The 20,273-nt window shown below is 45.1% G+C and overlaps 1 protein-coding gene across 7 annotated transcripts in view; it reads left to right on the top strand.

The window, feature by feature from the left end:
• The first annotated feature begins 14,334 nt into the window (after nt 1-14,334).
• The window catches only part of CREBRF (CREB3 regulatory factor), a 36,513-nt gene continuing 30,574 nt past the window's right edge, over nt 14,335-20,273 (top strand). For 3 of the 7 annotated variants that reach the window (XM_039485200.1, XM_039485209.1, XM_039485208.1), the window contains exon 1: nt 14,349-14,453. The gene's annotated coding sequence lies outside the window, so the exon portion shown is untranslated. Of the gene's footprint in view, nt 14,454-16,009; nt 16,115-16,331; nt 16,351-20,273 lie in introns of those variants that run through there. The other 4 variants (XM_039485201.1, XM_039485202.1, XM_039485203.1 and 1 more) reach the window with 3 other exon arrangements.

Genomic DNA, 20,273 nt, shown 5'->3' with positions numbered 1-20,273 from the left:
GCAAGTAGGGGAAAAAACACTAGATATATGCATCTGCCTTAGAAATAGACATTCTCTGAAAGACCCTTCAGAGTAAATGAGTTCCAGAGCTGAGAATCCCTCCCAGAATGCTCTATTGCCTGATGCCAGAGACAAGAGAGCCAATTTCAATAAGGCATAAGTGGATATACTGTTACTTGGCTAACCTGATGCCAGGACTTTTGAGGGTATTGATGGTATCAAACCCTTGGGGTTGACCCAGTACATAGCAAAAAGCACAAGGCCTACGTTTTGTACTAGCTGATGCTTCCAAGTAATCGTCAAAGGTGTTCTAATTCTAAATGGAGATCATGCCAATCCTTGGCCAAATGTGAAAAAAGACAGATAACTGGTGAAAGCCATGTATATCAGCTGGGCCTCCAGGAGGAGAGATTAATCTAATATTACCTGAGATTGGAAACCACTGAGGTGCAGGAAATGGGGAACAAACTTCTTCTATGCAGCGTGTAATCAAAATCCCAGTTCATGCCTACATGGGTTTGACACACTTACCCTCTTTCCTATTTAAAACATGTCCAGGATTTTGTGACCATTGTAGTTAGCCACATCTATATAGAGCTGAAGGGGCATCTCCATTATACACAAGCCTCAGATACAGTCTGTGATGATGATGATGATATTCACCACTTTGTGTTACAAAACAACACAAAGACAATTATTAGCATTAATATATTACAGTCTGAACAACAAATGAAGAGCCATGCTGGGGCACAGGATATAATTCAGCGCTTTTACAAAATTAACTACTTGGAGGTATCAGATGAGAGGTTAGGAGAAATTTGAATGAGGAAAGTGGTGGATTGGTGAAGTGGGAAACCATGGCATTAGTCACAAAGCAGGCTTTTGTGTAGGTAAATAACGTTCCTATAATTTATTATCCAAAAGAGGAGTATACGAGTTGGTTAACTCCATGCAAATTTTTATTAAGTCTCTTCTCAGTTTCAGGGAGAATCTCTTTTTAAAACCAGGCAACTCCCTTTTCTTTAAAAAGAACAGGAATACATGTGGCACCTTAGAGACTAACACATTTATTTGAGCATAAGCTTTCGTGGGCTACAGCCCACTTCATCGGATGCATGCAGTGGAAAATACAGTAGGAAGATATATATACACAGAGAACATGAAACAATGGGTGTTACCATACACACTGTAAGGGGAGTGATCAGTTAAGGTGATCCATAAACTCCCCTTCCCCCTTTGCCATATGGTGGTGGTGGGGGGTGTTGTGCTCAACTTGGATAGACATGCCGTAAAAGGCCTTGACACCTGTGGTGTTTGCCAAGCACTAGTACTTAGGGCTGTCTAAAGCTATTGACTTTGGCTTCCTGCAGACATGCAAAAAGCCATCCAGGACTGTGTTAACTCATTGCACCCATGTAGCAGACAGCCTGATAGTAATCAAATAAAGAGAGGTCCGCATAATACTCATTTTAAACAAAATGCAGATACCTCCAATGTTCTTCACATTAACTATCTGACAACTGTGTCTCTGAGAGGAAGTGTTAGCTCACCGTGCTGATGCATAAACTATAGGGAAATTCCTCAGTCATATTTATTTTCTTCAGCTGAATTTCTGAGGCTCACTCAGCTGGACTCTGGAGATACTTCTCTGTTTCAAAGTCATCACAGGTGAAACTCATCCCATAAACTCTATTCTTTTTATCTCGTACTTTGTACATTGACAGGTAGTTTGAAGCCCAAAATGTAAATTTTGTAAAAGATTTACAAAACTGCCTATTATACCATTGTTTTTTCTGCCATTTAATATAACGTTAAGTCTAAAACTAGACCAGCTAACCTTTGCTGATTATGTTCAACTTGTTTTTAAAGTTGGTGTCTGTTCAAGATTTCCAAGTACCGTTTTCTCTCTGAATCCTGATTTTTTTAATTTATTTTGATGCTATTGTTTCTGTTGATCTTGTCTTGCTAACACTTATTTTTACAAAATCATTTGAAATTAATAAAATTAATTTAAAAAAATGTAAACAGTTAAAACTGTTTGGATTTAGATTTTTTTCTGAACTATTTGCAACCCATACAACGTGGCACTATAGCGTGGGTAGATGAAAATACAAAACTGAAACTAACTATAAGCAGACTAATAGAGCTGTGCAGAGGATGAAATCCGATTTCCTAAAGGATTTTGAAATTTGACTTCATTCCAAATTGGAATGAAACCCAAAAATTCCAAAATCCCTCATAAAGGAAATTAAAAAAAAATTGTTTTGTGTCAATTAAAATATTTTTTAATTTTGTCTTTTTTAATTTGTGTGATATGAGACAAAATTTAAAAATGCACAATGAAAAGTCATTTCAAAACAAAAAAAATCAATGTCTTGTTCTGAAAATGTCAAAACAGGACATTTTGACATCATTGGTTTTCTAGTTTTCTTCTGAAAAGAAATTCCATTAAAACTAAATTGATTTTGTGAAGTGTTTCAGTTTTGACAGAACTGAATATTCCTACAGAATATGGCTTTCTCTGTTTCTGCAACCATCTCTACAGATGACTATTTTGTCCTATTTGTCTGCTTTTCTCTTCACCTCTTTCCTCACGGTGTGCAGTGCAATCCAGACCAGTGATTGGCTGTGTCACCCCTTCTCTGCAACCCTGGGTGTCTCACAATGCTTTGCTGCTGGGACTCCTCACAAACAGCCAAACAGGATGCAGGTTACACCCTTAGTGTCTGTATATAGCCATAACCTAGTCTAGCAACTCTGACCCCAGCTGCCTTTTAGCAAACACTAGCTATACTCTGACATTCCGCAGCCTTGGTTACCACTAGCTGGGTGAAACCAACACACTCCCAGTCCTGGATTTCTCCCCCCCCAAAATGTGTGTTCTGGACAATACTAGGTCCATTGCCCCTCTAAGGATATCAATATACAAACATTTGCTGCCATAATTGGAATTACCTACATGGTTCAGTTTAAAGACAATGCTGGATTAGTTTTAATTAAAGAATAAAACAAGTTTGTTTAATTATAAAGAAATTAAGTGAGTACAAGTATAAGGCATTAAAGTTAGAAATGGTTACAAGAAAAATAACGATAAAATGCTTTCTAAACTTAACAAACCAGACTTGGTTCAAAGTGAAATTCTTACCACAAGCTCCAAGCAACAGGGCTGACTAAATTTCAGGTCACAATCTGATCCAAAAGTCCATAGGCTGTTTCTTAATCATCTTACATGGAAAAGAGAGAGAGATAAGGAAAGAGAACTTGGGGTGTTTTTACTTTTTATAATTCAGTCACCCTTTGAAATTGCATTTTCCTGAGGGTTACCCCTAGATAAAGTTCATTCCTGCTGTGAGGATGGAGATTAAGGCTTTGTCTACACTGGAACCTGAATGACAGAACTTTTTGGTGGGGGGAACCACCTCTGAACGCCAAAAGTTTTGCCGATGAAAAATGGTGGTGTGAACAGTGCTTTGTCGGCAGGAGAGGTCTCCAGCCACTCGTTGAGGGTGGAAGTTTTTTTGTCTGTGGGAGTGCTCTCTCCTGCCGACAAACAGCGACTACACTGAGTGCCTTTTAGCAGCACGGCTGTAGTGGCACAAGTGTGTCACTAAAAGGTGCATAGCGTAGACAATAGCCAAAGAGACTGGTGGTGAAAACAGTCTCCATGCTGCTGTTTGCTAAGATGCAGATCTGTTTGTTCCTGCCCCGCTTCCTTTCTCAAGAATAGCCACTTGGTAGGTGATTACCTATCAGCTTTAGTGACACCTGGCTAGAGGTTTCAACTTGTCCTTTGTCTTTGAGAAACAGGTTTACCCACTCCCCAGACTTGTCTGGAAAACACACTTCAGTCATGATTTCACCTTTTGTTCACAAACTAACATATTGCTGCATGCATTCCACCATGATATTATTAGCCAGCAAGCTATTAGTTTTCAAACAATACCAAAGCATATTTTGTACAAAGATTATTACAGTGATGTGTAGAGTGTGAATACAGGGTGCATGTGGTAACCATTTCTACAGATGACTCTTCTGTCCTATTGTCTACTTCTCTTTGCGCTGCTTTACCCACACTGTCTTCTATGCATGTGTTAGGTAAAAAGCAAGTCCTTACTTACCTTTCCAGCACCCGAGTTCGTGTGGAGTTGGTATGGGGCTCACAATCTGTCAGAGACCAGACACCAATTCGTTGATCAACGGGCTCACACCATTCTTAGCTTAAAAGGCTTCGGAGTAAGTGTGGCAAGTTTATTAGGGGTGAGCATCAATATTTATACACAGAAGTAAACAAAGTGATTAACAGATCATAATGGTCATGCATAATCAAACAAGATTTTACAGGATAAAACAGGTTAAAATGTAAATTTAAAAAGACAAAAGGGGAGATGGCTACTTAAGGGGAGGGGGCGTGTTATGAGTAGTTCGCAGGTCAGAGCTTTGATTAAAAGTTTCAGACAGAGACATCAAGTCTGGGTTAAGTTTAAGCTCATCAAAAGTTCAGACTCAACATTCCTCCATTTGTAGCTTTGGGATAACTATTTACCAAAAGCTACACCCCATTTTAAGGAGCCAAGGGCCGCTTGGCAATTTTAGCCTGGGCCAACTCGAAGAGAGTAAGGCCTTTGGCTGAAGTAGGAAAAGAATAAACTGACCCACATGAGTTTATGAGGGAGGGGACACACTGAATACAGCAACACAGTATTATAAGGATTACTATGGCCCCAACAATACCTACCAAGAGTTTTTTAACCCACCCAAATCCAGGCAGCCAATTCCATAAGGCTTTCCACCAATTATAAGGTGGCTGGCCAGAGGAGTAGTTCTTAGCCATTTCCCTTAGATGTTTGGTACGTTGAAAGGTGTCAGGGTAGGTGTCATTTACAAAAACACAGCATTCTTTATTTATGAGGGCGCAAGTTTTTTTCTGGGCTGCTAACATTATGTCTAAAGCCATTTGGTTTTGCAAAGCTAACTGGCGCAGTTGGGACATTTCCCCGGCCTGATTTTTAAATAGGGTCGCAGTTTCATTGGTTAAAGATTCTAGTAGTCCCTGTAGACGGATGACACCACCCCTCAAGCTAATGAGACCAGCCCACTGCTGCCACGACAAACCATCACGGATATTAATATCTCTGAAGGTTTCACGGATGTTACGACGTGGGGAAAATGGGGGGGAGGTGAGGGAGATGCGAGAAGGCGGTGTGAGCCACGCTAAATAACATGACCCTGCCCAATCAGGGGAGAGAAAGTAATAAGCTTTGGGCCCGCACACCCAGTATGTTCCATACATTGCGTTTTGGGTATTCCATTTTTTAAAGTAGGAGGTAACACACCACCCGTTGGACCACTGTTCCCCTGGTAACGCAGAGGGGTCGTTGTGCGAACTGCAGAGGCACAATTTGGTAGTGGTGTTTTCAAAGTGCAGTGTAGTACTGCTTGAGCAGTTGTAGAAGGCAATCGTATATTTTTTAACAATTAGTTGGACACCCTTGTGATCTGAGCAGGGCTTTTTAAAAGCTGACTCTGAAGGCTTGCCCACCCATGAAAAAGTTGGATCGGGGCGAGGGATCCACATATGGGATAAGTGGGATGCGCAAGGCTTGAAGCCAAGATTTTTACTAAAGGCGGTGCCATTAAAATATATGTTGCATTTACTTGTTTCCACAAAAGTTGACCCCTTTTTTTTGACAAAACACAGTGATCCTGTCTGATTGGTTACCCTGAGATATTTGTTAATTGGCACTTTTGTTTTGTTCCATGTAAGATTGTGTTGGACTGGATTTTTTACTCTAGCCGGTGGCATCCAAGTCATATTAGCAGTGGTCAGGGGAATGGGTGTGAAGGGGAGTCCCTGTTCTGCATTTACTGGAAATTGAGTACATACCCAGCAATTACTTTTATTTCCTAAAATACGAGTTTTAACCTCGTGGGAATATTTAATAAAAGCATTATCTTTATAAGCAAAAAATAAACTAAAAAGGCATAATAAAAAACATACAGTTGTTAGAATAAAAGGTCCTCTCATTTTTTCCGAGTCAATTTAAGTCTGATGTCTGAAAGAGGTAAGCTGGTCCACTGGTCAGAGGCAGTGTCTTTAGTGGTGGCAAGAGCTGTTGGTCCGTCACTGTGGTCCACTACGGCTGGCTTGACGTGGGAGTGGTGGATCCAGGATTTGCGTTCTTCCAGGAACACTGCAGTCTGGGTTGTTAAAAGAACCTGGTGGGGTCCAGTAAACCTCGGCTGGAGGGTGTCGCCACGAACGAACTTTTTGGCCCAGACGAAGTCCCCTGGTTGGAACGGGTGGATCTGTTCTTCTAGTGGCACGGTCTGGGAAAACTGCGAGGCTTTTCAAAGGGTACAGAGGCGAGCCTGTAGGGAGAGAAACTGGCACGCGGTCATATGATTCCCTCCCAATAGTGAAACATCAGCACGTGGTAGCGCCCCACCTTTGAAAGGGGGGTGTTCATAGAGCAGTTCAAAGGGGGATAATTTCAATATGCGGGTTGGGCGAGTACGAAGGTGAAACAGGACCAAGGGAAGTACCTGAGGCCACTTTAACCCTGTTTCCTGACAGTATTTAGCCAATATGAGCTTAAGCTCCCTATTTATACGCTCAACTTTTCCGCTAGACTGGGGGTGGTAGGGTGTATGAAAGGAGTGTGAAATGCCCAGTCCTTGTTCTAAACGGCCAAGGACATTACCAGTAAAGTGGGGTCCGCGATCTGAGTTAAGCACGAGAGGGATGCCAAAACAGGGTACAATGTCTTTAAGGAGAATTTTTGCCACTGTGGCAGCAGTACAATTAGCAGTAGGAAAAGCTTTGACCCATGAAGTCAGAGGGCAAACCAAAACAAGGAGGTGCTTTTTTCCAAAAGCCTTTGGCATATCTGCAAAGTCAATTTGAAGATGTTGAAATGGAGCAGCAGGCGGAGGTCTTCCACCCTTAATTTTGCTAAGGGGCGGAGCAGGTCCATTACGTTGACATGTGCTGCATGCTTTTACTATTGACAGGCAGTAGGGTTGAATGCCTGGAGCATACCAAAAGCGAGCGATGGTGTCCACAAGGGCGTGTGTGCCGTAGTGACCCCCCTTATTATGGTGCCAGCGAACTGCCACGGGGTATGTGGAGCGAGGGAGGCAGGCTCGGCCATCCGGCATAAGCCAGGTTCCTTTGACCAGAGTGGCTCCGAGGCTCTTCCACGACTGTAGTTCAGCAGTGGGTACTGGTACGGGGTGCGGTGGAGTAAAGGAGGAGGTTACAATAGCCAACGTGGGCATGGCTAAGGGTAAGACGGCAGCCGTTTTGGCGGAGGCGTCAGCCAGGGCATTCCCACGGGTGACGGGGCTATTATTTTTAGTATGGGCCCGGCAGTGAACTATAGCCAGGACCGAGGGTTCTTGGAGGGCGTCCAAAAGCTTGTGGATGAGGGGGAGGTGCTGAATGGGTTTACCGGCAGCTGTCTGGAAACCTTGAAACTTCCAGAGGTGGATGTGACAATGCACAACTCCAAAAGCATACTTGCTGTCAGTAAAAATGGTAACGGTCTTACCAGCAGCCAACTGGCAAGCTCGGACCAGGGCATAAAGTTCGGCAGCTTGGGCTCCCCAGTTGCCTGGCAGTGAGGCGGCCTCTTGAATGTCCCATTCAGAGGTGACTGCATAACCGGTGAAACGCTTGCCATTAACATAGAAGGAGCTTCCGTCCGAGAAGAGGGTGCAATCAGGGTTGTCCAGTGGCACGTTAAACAGGTTGTTCCTTATTTGTAAGATGCTATGAACTACTTCCACACAGTCGTGCTGATCCTGGAGGACTGGCAGGTCAGGAAGCAAGGTAGCTGGATTAAGGGGCCCACACCTTTCAAAAATTAGGTTAGTGTCTTCTAGGAGTTCGGCCTCTAGCTGCTGCTGACGATGGGCTGAAAAGACTTGGGTCGTGCCCCTACGCAGAAGGGCTGACAAGGCATGAGAGGTCCAGACCGTGGTAAAATGACCCAGGGTCAGGCTCTTTGCCTTTGTGATCAGCAGGGCAGCTGCTGCCAGAGTCCGGGTGCAGGATGGGGTTCCCTGAGCGACAGGGTCGATCTGCTGAGAGTAAAAAGCAAGCGGGAAATGGTGGGGCCCGCTCAGCTGGGTAAGGACGCCACTAGCAATTTCGCCCCTCTCGTGGACAAAAAGGTGAAAGGGTTTGCTGTAATTGGGGGGGCGGAGAGACATGGAGGAGGCCACACTGTTCTTGAGGCTTGGATCGTGTCTGGGGACCACTGCAAAGGGTCAGGAGCAAGGTTAGCAGTGAGTCGGTGGAGCGGTTTGCTTAACTCCCCGCAGGACGGCAACCAGGGGTGACAGAAGCCAATTAATCCTAAGAAACCTCAAAGTTGTTTCTTGGTGTTTGGCAGAGGGCAGTTTTGGATAGTCTTTATGCGGACCGGGTCCATTTGTCTCCCCTCTGGGGTTAACAGGAAGCCCAGATATCGGACCTTCTGTGAGACCCACTGAATCTTGTTAGGGTCTACCTTGTGGCCTCTGGTGTGTAGGTATAATAAAAGTGCCTTACCATTGATGCGGAGGGCAGCTTCTTCGCGGTTACCTAATAGGATGTCATCTACGTATAGGACTAATGTGGATCCCTGCGGACTGGTGAAGCCTTCCAAGTCGTGGTGGAGGCATTGGCTGAAAATCGTGGGGCTGTCTCTGTAGCCTTGAGGAAGTCGTTGCAAGACATAACTTTGTCCCTCCCAGGTGAAACCAAAGAGATACTGAGAGTCTGGGTGCACAGGAATGCTAAAAAAGGCTGATTTTAAGTCAATAACAGTGAACCACTCAGCATCCCAGGGGATTTGGCTGATGATAGTAGCTGGATCAGGAACTACTGCATGAAGAGGGACCACATACTGATTAACAACCCGTAGATCCTGTACAAAGCGCCAATGAATAGGGTCTCCGTCCTTTTTAGGATGCTTTTTGACAGGCAGTATAGGGGTGTTACAGGGAGTGCGCTGAGGACGGACTAACTTTTGTGCAATGAATCCCTTGATAATGGGGTGGATGCCCTCCCGGGCTTCCAGCGACAGGGGGTATTGAGGGACTGACGGGGGGGTTAAGGAGGGCTTTACTTGAATCCTTACTGGCTCTGCCGAAAGGAGCAGGCCAACATCAGTGTCAGAAATTCCCCAGAGGGTTAAAGGCAAGTCAGTGAGGTCAGGGGAGAGAGAGGGGGGTGTTTCCCAATTACCCTGAGTTGGGGCCGAATCTCCTAACACTGTCATCAATAATCCTACCCCTTCAGGAGTGCAGATTAAAGTAGCCTCAAGCTTACAGAGTAAATCCCGGCCCATCAAAGGGATCGGACAAGCTGGGGAAAAAAGAAAACGGTGAGAAAAACATTTATCAGCATAAATAACATTTAGAGGTAAAGTGAGTCCCAGAGACTGTGGGTTGCCCTCCACCCCAGTTGCAGTTTTAACCTTAGAGGATAGCCAGGGAGAGGGGGCATGATTTAAAAGAGAGAAAGTAGCTCCAGTATCAATGAGGAAAGAGACAGGCAGTCCTTGGACTGAAAAGGTTAGAGGAGGCTCTTTGTTGGGAGGGGAGAAAGTGAGGAAGGAGCCGGCTAAAGACATTAAGGAAATAAGACCATCACATTGTTTGCCTTTGCCCCCGGGGTACCGTTATTAAGAAGGCTGAGTTTGCTGCAGCTGCTGCTGTTGCCCGTAGTTGATCCAGGCCTGAGGAACGGGCTGGGCTGGTGGTGCAGGGGTGTATTTGTCCCTGGTGTAAGTATCTGCGGATGCGACCGGACCCTCTGGGCATCCCCAGGGGCATTCACGTTTAAAGTGACCGGGCTGTCCGCACTGAAAACAATTTCCTGGTGGCTGGGGTTGCCAGGACCCTCTTTTCCGAGCACCCTGAAATCCCCTGCCACGGCCATGGCTTCTGCCTCTAATACCACCGCGAAAAGCTAAAGCCATCAACTTATATTTTTCCTTTTTCTCTTTCTTTTTACTACTTTCCCTTTCTTTCTCCCATGCAAAATCAGCTACGTCCAACACTGAAGTGACTGACTCACCTTCCCAACCAGGGCGAAACTTTAAGAAATAATCCCTTACAGGGGGTACTGACTGATTCACAAAAAACGAAATAAGAGTAGGGTGGTCTGCTTCTCTCTCAGGATCCATCTAATTGAACATTCGGGCCCCCTCCAATAGCCTCGACCAGAACTTTCTGGGTGGCTCATCAGATTCCTGCCGAATCTGCATGAACTTAGCCTGATTAGGTGAGCGGCGAGCCATTTTTTTGAGTCTCTCTAACAATCGCTCTCGATCTGTCCGCAGCTGAGTCAGCCTTTGCTGACTCCAGTCTAGGGGATTCCAGCCGGCGGCTTGATCCCGCCTATCCATCCAAGTGGTATTAACCGCATCGCTATCCCCCCATGTCCTTTCTGCCATCCACAATCTACTACGTTCCTCTCCGGTCAAAACTCTACTTAACAACTGATCTACATCCGTATAAGTAGGATTATGACTTGAAAACAATCTTTCTAAAAGTTCTGTGATCTTTCGGGGATTTTCCCCAAAGGACCCTGACAACCGTCCCCACTCTTTCAAGTCCCATTCTAGCCATCCTTTATATTCCACAATATTAGTATGTTGTAACTGGCCATTATTGTCCACAAAAGGTTGGTCGTGCACCTGTAAAGGCATTTCTCTACTTACACCTTTATTACTCACAAAAGGTTTGGCGGAGGCAGCCTCTGGGCTATCCTCAGGGGAGGGGTATGCATCCTGCTGCATCTGCTTGATCTTTTGCCTAGTAATTACTCCTCCCGAGGTGTGCCCTTCCATTTCCTCCTTATCCCTCTGCAGAGATTCTGATCTGGAGTCCTGCAGATTCCCCTCTGCGCTCTGGAGAGAGTCCCCCTGCGGAGGAATAGGGGCAGGTGCAGTGGGGACCAACTGACGAGTCAAAACACGCCGTGGTTTATACTCTTCATCGAAATAACATGGAGGGGATTCACTCTCGGGAGAATACCTGACTGCCATAATTTTTAAAGATTTCCACAGCTCTGCTGCTGTGTCCCAACAAAACCAGTAACATAACTGTCCCGGATGGTCTTTTTCGATCTGGCTCCTTACTCCTCTTAAGGCGGCCTGTTCGAAAGAGCCATACGAAGGCCACCTCATCTCCGGGTCGACCAATACCGCGGTATACCCAGTCCAATTTCTTACACACAGTGTGTACAACTTCCTCCTAGACATTCCTGTCTGTACTGGGAGTTTCCCTTCGTTCCATAACTTATTTACAATCCCCAGCGGACTCTCAAGAGGCATGCTAGTCCCTTGACCCATGGTGTCTGACAGGAGCCCTCCAACTGGCGTTTATCCTGCTGTCCAGTACACAACCCCTCAATATTGAATTGGCTGGGAGAAATCTCCGTGGCACCTGCCAATTCGTATATGAGTGGTCTGACCACTGGACAGAGGCACCGCACCAGAAGGATATCCCGGACGAGCCCCCAAATTGTTAGGTAAAAAGCAAGTCCTTACTCACCTCTCCAGCACCCGAGTTCGTGCGGAGTTGGTATGAGGCTCACAATCTGTCAGAGACCAGACACCACTTCGTTGATCAACGGGCTCACACTATCCTTAGCTTAAAAGGCTTCGGAGTAAGTGTGGCAAGTATATTAGGGGTGAGCATCGATATTTATACACAGAAGTAAACAAAGTGATTAACAGATCATAATGGTCATGCATAATCAATCAAGATTCTACAGGATAAAACAGGTTAAAATGTAAATTTAAAAAGACAAAAGGGGAGATGGCTACTTAAGGGGAGGGGGGGTGTCATGAGTAGTTCGCAGGTCAGAGCTTAGAGTAAAAGTTTCAGACAGAGACATCAAGTCTGGGTTAAGTTTAAGCTCATCAAAAGTTCAGACTCAACAATGTGTAGAGTGTGAATACAGGGTGCATGTGGTAACCATTTCTAAAGATGACTCTTCTGTCCTATTGTCTACTTCTCTTTGCGCTGCTTTACCCACACTGTCTTCTATGCATGCAATGCTCTTTTGAACTGGTCTGCCAAGCCACTAACCTCTCCTCTTTGACCTGTGATGAGGGAAAGACATTTATTTATTCTTAAACAATAATTGTTTGCTTCATCATGCATAAGCTTTTGCTGATAACATTATTTTACTGATGTTAGCTCTGTCCATCCTCCCTTATTCTCATTACTGTTTTGTTACCCCTCCATTTGAAATTAGGTCCGGAGCCACAAGTAGTAGTGTGTAGGGAGACTACTGCAGTCGTGCCTGGCACATTGCAGGACTGGGGCAATAGATTTTAAGATCTTCAAGACAGTGACTATGTCTTCCTGTTTGTACTGATAGTTGCCTCACACATTCTTGGATAGTGTCAAATAAATACTAATAATTGTGTTGGCCTGTGTGAAGTAAGTACAAAAGTAAACTGAGCAGTCTAAACAGCAGAAAGTAAATAAAGTTTTCCAAATATATTGGTTTTAATCTAAGGAGTAATTAGTAAGACCTGGAAGGTTTTTTGAAGCTGACAATGATTTTTTCACTATTCTTTACATCTTCTTTATTTAACAGACCTAGACATATAGGCAATAGAATTAAATTAATCAGTAAACAATATAGGCATCTACTTGCATCTAGCCAATAGGAAATAATGAGTTTGAGCAGCCAGCACTGAGGAGCAGAAATAGAATACAAGTGGATAAAATATGTAATGTTGTCCACAGCTGAGTAGGTGTCTTTTTATTTACAATTTACTTTGAGACCAAACTATTTTAAGTCAAAACCCATTCATTCTCCAAGTCAGAGAGAGATAAATGGATGAAAAGCTGGTGAGGACTGGGGTTTGCTTGTTTGTTTAATGCCCATTTGGATTTAACAGGGTGGAGGCCAGGAAAAAAATAAATGAAAAAATATATAAACTTACATATCACTACAATACACACTAGCTTCAGAGCCTTTGCTTATAGGCTGCAGCAGCTGCAGGAGAGATTTAGGTACCAAATGTGGCTCCAACTTTCAATTTTGTTTTTATTGAGGGTTTATACCATACGGCAGAGGTCCCCAAACTGTGGGGCATGCCCTCCCTAAGTGCAGGGTGGAGGAACATCTGGTGGGGTCTGGGCAAGCCCTGCAGGGGGGGGGGTGATGAGGGAGCACCACCCAGCAGGCTCCACCCACCCCCAATTCTGCTCTATTCTCACCCCTACTGTGTCCTAGGGTGACAGAAAATGTGAAAAATCGGGACAGAGGGTGGAGGGTAATAGACGCCTACATAAGAAAAAGACCCAAAAATTGGGACTATCCCTATAAAATCAGGACATCTGGTCACCCTACTGTGTCTACACGCTGTCCCCAGCTCCGGAACTGAGGCTGGGGGCCTGGCTGCCAGCCCTCACAGCAGCCTGGCCATGGCGCTGCTTCTGCCCCTAGCCTTGGCCCCTGGCTGCAGCCACACTCCCAGCCATGGCCCCAGCCTCTGCCCCCTTACTCCTGTCTGCATCCCCCCCCCTCCCAGAGCTCTGGGGGGTGGGGGGCACACTGGGGTAAGGGGATGCACAACCCTCAAAAGTTTGGGGGACCACTGCCATACAGGCACAGGGATAAAGAGGACAAAAGTTCAGCAGAGCTACAGAAATACGATTCTTGGGTTTAAGGTTTTAAACTACATCAAAATAATGCCCACCTGCAGGGTGGAAGGCCCTAACTCCACCACCACTGTGGGGTCTCCCTGGAGTCCCATAGCCCTGACTCCCCTCCGGTGACTCTCTGGGAGACCCCACAGTGGTGGTGGAGTTAGGGCTTTCCACCCTGCAGGGATGGGGGTCTCAGGGATTCAGCCCTGTGGGGTGCAGCTGCTGAGGCTGGGGTCTTCAGCAGGAGCAAGGCTGAAGCCCCCAGCCCCAGCAGGTGCCTCCTACAGGTCTGAAACCCCAAGCCCTTGTAGGTGCCTCCCACAGGGGAGCCCCAAGCCCCAGCAGATCCCTCCCATGGGGCTGGAGCCCCTGCAAAGGTGAAACCCCCAACCCTGGCAGGCATACTCCAGCTCTTGAACTTCTGAAGATTGTTATATGCAGCTTAAAGTGTGAGGGTCAGTAAACTTGGCCATTCCTGGCATATCCTGTATGGGCAGAGGCACCAATCCCACTGGGGCCCTCCACAGACTTATCCCTGTCACATGACAGAGGAGTCGGTGCTATGCAGCTTCTGATAGGCCCTGTGCATTATTCTCTGTGATTGGCCCGCTCTCAGACCCCCCCCTTCCCACGTGAGGGGGGCGAGTCACGCGATTTCCGGGAACCCGTCAGGAAGAGACATAAACAAAACAAACCCCAAAGCAGCATGGAGGGTCTGGGCCGGAGCGGGATGGGCGGCGCCCCCTACTGAGACATCCCTTTCCCCCGCTGGGTCGGGGGGACGCCAGGTGAGGGGCAGGCTGCTGGAGCAGCCTCGGGCAGGGAGGGGTCGTGGGGGTGGCGGTAGCAGCAGCCTCTGACAGGGCGGAGGCTAGAGAGACTGTTGCTCTAGTAGCCCATGGCAGGACAAGGGCTGGGGGCAGCGGTGTGGAGGCTGGTGCAGTCTTTGCCGAGTGGGGAGGGGGGCTGCATTTATTGTCTCTTTAACCCAGCAGAGGGGTACAGGGGCTGCATCCACGGTAGGTCAGGAGAGTCGCTGATACACACAAGGAAGGACCGGGGTACTGAGGCCAGGGCAATCCCAGGGTGAAAAAGGGGTGTGTCTGCCTCCGATTCCCTCTCCTGGTTTTGGAGAGGCGCATGGGATGGGGGAGGTACCACGCTGATAGAGATGTGGAGGGCAGCAGACACTCCCCCGTGCTCCTTCAAGGGGGCGGTTGTTGGTAGCATGATAGGAACAGCCCCGTGCTAGGCAGATGTCTGAGTTTCTCTGCTTCCGAGGTTTCTGACCCGTTGGCACAGTTGATTGTACTGCTGTCGTTTCTGAGGCCTTTGGTATGTTTTGAAATGAATGGCTACAAGTTAGTAGCAGAAGGAGTTGAAAGAGACTGCAAAGGAAAGCAGCAGCATGCAGGGCGTGCACTGAGTTAGCAGTGGCCTGTCGGCTTCCATTGCAACCTACATCTACCAGGCGTCTGTGCCGTGGCAAGGGGAGCAGAGCCTGCACTGCACGATCACGGGGATTAAAGCACCTTCCCTCTAGGGGCTTTGTGGGTTCTGGTAATATGGATGAACGGGTTGCTTAGCCCTCAGTATATAAGGGATCAGTGCAAATAGGGGAGACAGGCGACAGCTGAGTCGGAAACGGGTGAGGGAGTCTCCCAACTCAGCTCTGTGACTCTGTGTATCTAGTTTGTGGTTGTGGGGCGGGGGATCCGTGGGTTCCTGGAGGATTCATAGGCTTGTGACAGGCCTGGAAACTAGCTGGAGATCCGTCCTTATTTTCTCCCCTGTAGGGGGATTTGTGGGGCGAACCTAGCTGCCTGCGTGCCTCCTGCCCCTGTCTTCTTCCTCCAGGAGAGAAGAGTAGCTGCCTATGGGCCCCCCAGGGGGCGAGGGAAGCCCCCCCCCCCATGCCTGGACGCTGTAGTTGGTGAGAGTAGGTTCCACTATCCCTTCCCTCTGAAGCGAAGTAGCTCCCCCCTCTTCCTTTCCTTTGGAAGTGGGGGGAGCGGCACTGCCTAGCTGAGGAGCCTATGAAAGTGATTTGTTTACATGTTGCCTCACACTAGCTTGAAAGAGCCGCTGGGCGGGTGAGTGGCGGCGGTGCGGGCCAATGGGTGCGAGCTTCGGAGGTTGGGTGGCCAATCAGGTTGGGGAGGGGGTAGGGCTGTCTGTGTCACGGGTTAGGCTGCGCTCGGTGCTGGTTGGTGGGGCAGCCATGTTGGCTGGGAGGTGTGTTAGTGGGTCAGGAGGAGGGGGCGAGGCCCAGGCATAAGGGGCTGATGAGGGGAGACAACGCTTGTGGGGGCTGGGTCGGAGGTGGAGGAGGCAGGCGGGCTCAGCCAGGGATGTGCTAGGAAGGGTAGCTCCCTTCCCCTTTGAGGTGGCGGGGAGAGGCACAGATAGGGCTCCGGGACGATGCAGAAACGGGAGATGCCTGTTCCAGGTGACTGGGCTGGAAGGTTGAGCTCCTGCTCTCTGAAGCCAAGGGGGTGTCGGGAGGCACATGCTGGACAAGAAGTAATTTACAAAACTAGGAACACCCCCCTCTGCTTCTGTGACTACCCCACACATACCCAGACCAGTTCCCCTAGTTACCCTCTGACTCAGGGCAGACCTCATTCTCTGCTGTCACTCGCAGGACTTCTCATCATTAATATTGTTTGTATCAGAAAACTGAGGGTAAAACATCTTCATTTATTGTTAAGGAGACAGATTCTCCATAACTTAGTTCTTTAAAGTTATGTTCTCTCTCTTTTCATATTTAAGCCCTCCCTCCTTCCCCCATGAGTCTGTTCACTTCTGGCTTTTGTAAATGAGAAATAATCATACCCAATATTGATGTTCTACAAAAAAGTTTGATCTAAAATTCAGAAAATGTCACAAACTGTTCACTAACTATTCTAGAAATGTGGAGTTTAATCCAATATTAATCTGAATCGCTTCCCCTTTAAAACAAATTAAGGTGTTTATCCAAGCATGAGTTTTCTGATCATCCTTCTTTCCGTCTTTTCTTATAAATAAGAAAATATTAACACTCAATGAGATCATTCCTATAAGGAGTTTTGTGTTGATGGACCCTGGCATAGAGCCTCTTTCAAATCAATGGGTCACCAAATAGGTAGACTTCTGCACCTACAAGGACTCTCCTCTACTTCAATGGGGCTTTCAGCTGGCATCTGCTTGCCAGGGAGCTTTTTGTATGATTAGGGCCTTTCTACTGAACTTCTCCATCCCTTTGAGTTATGAGCATGCCCTAATCCAGGGGTCGGCAACCTATCAGAAGTAGTGTGCCAAGTCTTCATTTATTCACTCTAATTTAAGGTTTCGCGTGCCAGTAATACATTTTAACATTTTTGGAAGGTCTCTTTCTATAAGTCTATAATGTACATACAACAATAGTTTAGTTATAAAGTAAATGAGGTTTTTAAAATGTTTAAGAAGCTTCATTTAAAATTAAATTAAAATGCAGAGCCCCCCAGACCAGTGGCCAGGACCAGGGCAGTGTGAGTGCCAGTGAAAATCGGCACGCGTGCCATAGGTTGCCTACCCCAGCCCTAATCTCATCCCTGTGATTTGACAATTCCTTAATATAACTGTGGCATGTGCATAGGTGAGGCACACTAATTTTTTAGAGGATTATTTTCAGTAACTGATCCAATAATTAGTGTTTTAATTTCAGGACCAGAATTCTGCTACCTTTCATTCTGAACTAACCAATTAAAACGTTCCACTTTTTTCAAACTCCAGTACAGACTAGATTCTTTATTTTAAGTTTTTAACTGTACATACTGAAATATTAATTTCTGGATTGAAAGCACAGTAGGCCTGTTTTGTTCACAGTGTAAATCAGGGATAACTCCTTGAAGTCACACTGATGTAAAACCAGTATAAGTGTGATGAGACTCGACTCACGGTCTTTCAAGCTGTAAGAGACTTGAATTCAAAATAGAGTAATAAAAAGGTGGGCTGACATCTAGGATGCATATGTCAGACAGCTTGCTTCTGAGCACAGCTGAAGTACTGGGTTTTTTTAATTATAACATTTACACTTTTTTTTTTTTTAGTAAGAATAATATATGCAGATACAGAAGTTTTTTTGGTGGGGGACCTGGTGCATGTTCATTGTGGGCAGCCTAAATAAGGGGTGGAAGCTGCTAGGTCTGAGATATTTTAGGTGATTGGTATACTTGGGATTGTCAATTAACCTGATATGGTTGATGTTGAAGGAAAGTGGATTATGATCACATGGCCTATAAAACTCATTGCTTGATGGTATAGCTCCTGGAGTGATAAATGAGTTATAATTCTGAGTACTTTTTGAGTGCTGTACAAACACTAGCTAACTTATAAAGGATTGTCCGTGTTTGATAGAGGAATTATTTAGTGGTCAGAGGAGACCATCTCTGATGCATCATACCACTTAACCCTATACCCCAGTTTTCCCAACTGTATAATGAAAAAAATATTTATCTGCATCAGAGAGATTCCTTGAGGATCAAGCATATAAAACTCTATGAGAGCATTTATTTGAGGTACAGTAGAACCTCAGAGTTACGAACACCAGAGTTAGGAACTGACCGATCAATCACATACCTCATTTGGAACTGGAAGTATGCAATCAGGCAGCAGAGACCAAAAAAAGCAAATATTGTACAGTACTGTGTTAAACACGAACTACTAAAAATAAAGTGAACGTTTAAAAAGATTTGCTATCGTAAGGAAACTGTTTCTGTGCTTGTTTTGTTTAAATTAAGATGGTTTAAAAACAGCATTTTTCTTCTGCATGGTAAAGTTTCAAAGCTGTATTGTTATTTTTCAGGTGTAACTTTTGAAAGAACAACCATAACTTTTTGTTCAGAGTTCCAAACTTTTCAGAGTTAGGAACAGCCTCCATTCATAACTCTGAGGTTCTACTACAACAGAGAATAACCAATATATAGGAAAATCTGCCTAACAGATTGGTGCTAGGGGATGATTACTTGAATTTATTGCCTTAGGCTTTAAAGTGTATCCCGTGCCATAACTCATTTTAAGAAAAAATAAACACTTCAGTTTTTGTTCATTTACATTCCTACAGGTTTTTGGATGGCATGGGCAATTGGATTATATTTTTATGAGTTGTTTGATAATGGATAAATTGACTACACTTGCACCCTTCTTGGCTATAAAATATGTGAGTTTGAAGCATTTTGTGTTGAGATGGCAGTTAATCTCATAACTTCTTTTTGTTTCCATAAATATAAAATATAATTCCACAATAGGAGGACTTAGAATAAGTTTGCATTTCCCTTTACTCAGGGGTTTTCCGAGCATTAAGGATTTCTTCCTTCTTTGTGCCCCTCACATCCTCCTCAAAGACTCTGCTCTACACCCTGTACCCTGCACTGGCAGAAGAGTGGAGACGATGACTTCATATTCTACATCTCTATAGCATTGCTTATGCTAGGACACTCCTTCCAAAAGATCAGTTATATAATTGCCTAGTTTTGTTTTCGTTTCCTCTCTTCATTGTTCTGTTTCTAACAGTGAATTCCCTTGAAACGTAAGCAGAAGAAACCAGTTTAATCATTATCTCTTGTGAAAGTAACTCTTTTTTAGTTTTACAATATTTTGGTAAAATCCATATACTAATTAATCCCTTTCACAGTTAAAATTGATTCCTAAAAGTATAAACAGATCTTAAGAATTAATTGAAAGCTGTTAATAACTTGCCTGAAAATAGTGTAACCTCTAGCACTTGAATACAGATGAAAACACAAAACAGTCTTTCACTGTTGCACTTAACCTGCTGCAGTTTTCCACTTGGTCTGATGCTGTTTTTCTTGAATAAGATGTCCATGCAGCAGGTGTTCAAAGGAAAGTAGTGCTGGTAGTATTAGAGTTTCAAGATGAATGTAGTGTAGTGGTTAGAGCAAGAATATGAATCAAGATATCTGGGTACTATCCCCAATTCTTCCACAGACTTGCTGTGACCTGGAGCAAATCACTTAACTTCCCTGTACTTCAAATTCCCTGTCCTTTAGAAGAGGGATAATGATGCTTACCTTTTGAGATCCTTGGACTTAAGGTGCTACTGTTTGAAATATGTTGCTATTAGCACCTACAGCGGCAAAACAGTGAGGCAGGTGGTGCTCAATGATTTAAAAATATTAATTAGTCTGATATGTCCGTTCAAACATCAAGCTCCTTTGCCCACCCCAAAATGCACAGAAAAGTTAACACTTTATTACAAAAGGGATAAGTGGTTGGAGGGTTTTTTAAGAATCTTAAGTGTAACAGTATTGTTTAAAGTCTCTTTGAAATATGACATGCAGTGAAAAAGCAGTGATCAGTTGCTGGCATCTGTTAGTCTGCTTATGTAATATGCAGAAATTAAGCATGCCCAAATAACCTTTGAGCTATTTGGCTGAAATTCTTGCATAAGGATATGTGTTCAAATAAACTATGAATTTAGTCTTAATAATCTAGTACCATACTCTTCTTGTTTGCTGTAGTCGTTAAAGTTATTAATAGTATGGATCACTGTTTTGTGCAGTTATAGCCCAGTGGATGCCTGCTTGCAGACAAAGGGTTCTGTTTAATACAGTGGTGGCCAACCCGTG

The sequence above is a fragment of the Mauremys reevesii genome, linkage group 8, assembly GCF_016161935.1.
Source record: "Mauremys reevesii isolate NIE-2019 linkage group 8, ASM1616193v1, whole genome shotgun sequence".
Lineage (NCBI taxonomy): Eukaryota > Metazoa > Chordata > Testudines > Geoemydidae > Mauremys > Mauremys reevesii.
Note: the sequence above shows the minus strand (reverse complement) of the source record. Positions and strands in the feature narration are given on the sequence as shown.